Source organism: Orycteropus afer, unplaced genomic scaffold, assembly GCF_000298275.1.
Source record: "Orycteropus afer afer isolate SDZICR_OR568_19922 unplaced genomic scaffold, OryAfe1.0 scaffold00426, whole genome shotgun sequence".
Classification (NCBI taxonomy): Eukaryota; Metazoa; Chordata; class Mammalia; order Tubulidentata; family Orycteropodidae; genus Orycteropus; species Orycteropus afer.
The window spans coordinates 146,040-147,781 of record NW_006922013.1 but is presented as its reverse complement, the minus strand read 5'-3'; positions in this window follow the sequence as shown (position 1 = coordinate 147,781).

The window sequence follows — 1,742 nt, the reverse complement described above, 5'->3', positions numbered from 1 at the left end:
TGTGTGTGTGTGTGTGTGTGTATTGGGGATTAAAAAGTGTTTTGTCCGTCTCAAATGCTAAAATATTCCTTCCCCCACCCCACCCCGCCAGCAATGAAGAAAGAATAAGTGAGATATGATGCGTGTGCCGAATGTGTCTTTCTGGGACACGCACCGGTCCCCTGAGGGCTTCTCTGCAGCGATCCCCGGGGTAATCCGTGTGCACATGGCAAATGAACTAGTCCATCAACAAGCATTTGCCTTGGGTTTTGGCCCGTTTCTCATGTGCGTTCAAGGAACCATCACTGAGAGATTGCAGCCCTCGGAGAGACCATAGTGTCCCTCTCTTCCTCCTCAGCATCATGATTTACCTCTTTCTTCAAGTGTGAATTGAATGGAAACGTATGCAAACGGTGCCTAACCCCAGCTCTGCTAGGAATTCAGTTCACGTTCCGGATACAGAGCTCACGGTAACGGAGGCATTTCTGAAAGGCTACAGCACCTCCCCCACGCTTCTGTCTAACATTTCTGGAATTGTAGTATTTATTCCCTAAGTATGTTTTCAGGATGACAGGAATAAAGGGAGGAGTTTCTGTTAAGGGAGAAATTTCTACAGGAAAAGGGGGTTCATTTATAAAGTTAAATATATGTCCATCTTATTATATGTGTGTGTGTATATACAACCTGCGATATGCACACGACACAACTTTGCTTGCTGAAAGTGAAGATGACTTGAAGCATTTACTGATGAAGATCAAAGACTACAGTCTGCAGTACGGATTACACTTCGACATAAAGAAAACAAAAATCCTCACAACTGGACCAATAGTTATCACACTGCAATAAGCAGAGAAAAGACTGAAGTTGTCAAAGACTTAGTTTACTTGGATCCACAATCAACACCCAAGGAAGCAGCAGTCAAGAAATTAGATGTCATATTGCACTGGGTAAATCTGCTGCAAGAGCCTCTTTCAAGTGTTAAAAAGCAAAGATGTCTCTTTGAGGACTAAGGTGCACCTGACACAAGCCATGGTATTTTCCATCGCCTCATATGCATGTGAGAGCTGGACAATGAATAAGGAAAACCACAGAAGAGGCTTTTGAGTTGTGGTGTTGGTGAAGAATGCTAAAAGCACCATGGACTGCCAGAAGAACTAACAGATCTGTCCTGGAAGAAGTGCAGCCGGAAGGCTCCTTGAAGCGAGAATGGCCAGACTTCATCTCACCTACTTTGGTCCTGTTGTCAGAAGGGACCATTCCCTGGAGAAGGATGTCATGCTTGGTAAAGTGGAGGGTCAATGAGGAAGGGGAAGGCCCTCAATGAGATGGACTGACACAATGGCTGCAACGATGGGCTCAGGTCTAGCAGGGATTGTGAGGCTGGGGCAGGACCAGGCAGGGTTTTGTTCTGTTGTGCATGGGGTCTCTTTGAGTCGGAGCCAACTCGATGGCACCTAACAACAACAACAACAACATATTATGTATGTGTGTGGGGGTGGGTGTATAAAATTATCAGATATCAAAGACATATGTGTACATACCCACTGCCGTGGAGCCTATTCCGACTGACAGCACCCCTAGAGGACAGAGTGGAACTGCAGCACAGGGTCTCCAAGGCTGTCAATCTTCACAGAAGCAAAGCCCAAACCACACCCACTGCCGTAGAGTCCATTCTGACCCACAGCGCCCCTAGAGGACAGAGTGGAACTGCCCCACAGGGTCTCCAAGGCTGTCAGTCTTTACAGAAGCAAAGCCCAGACCAC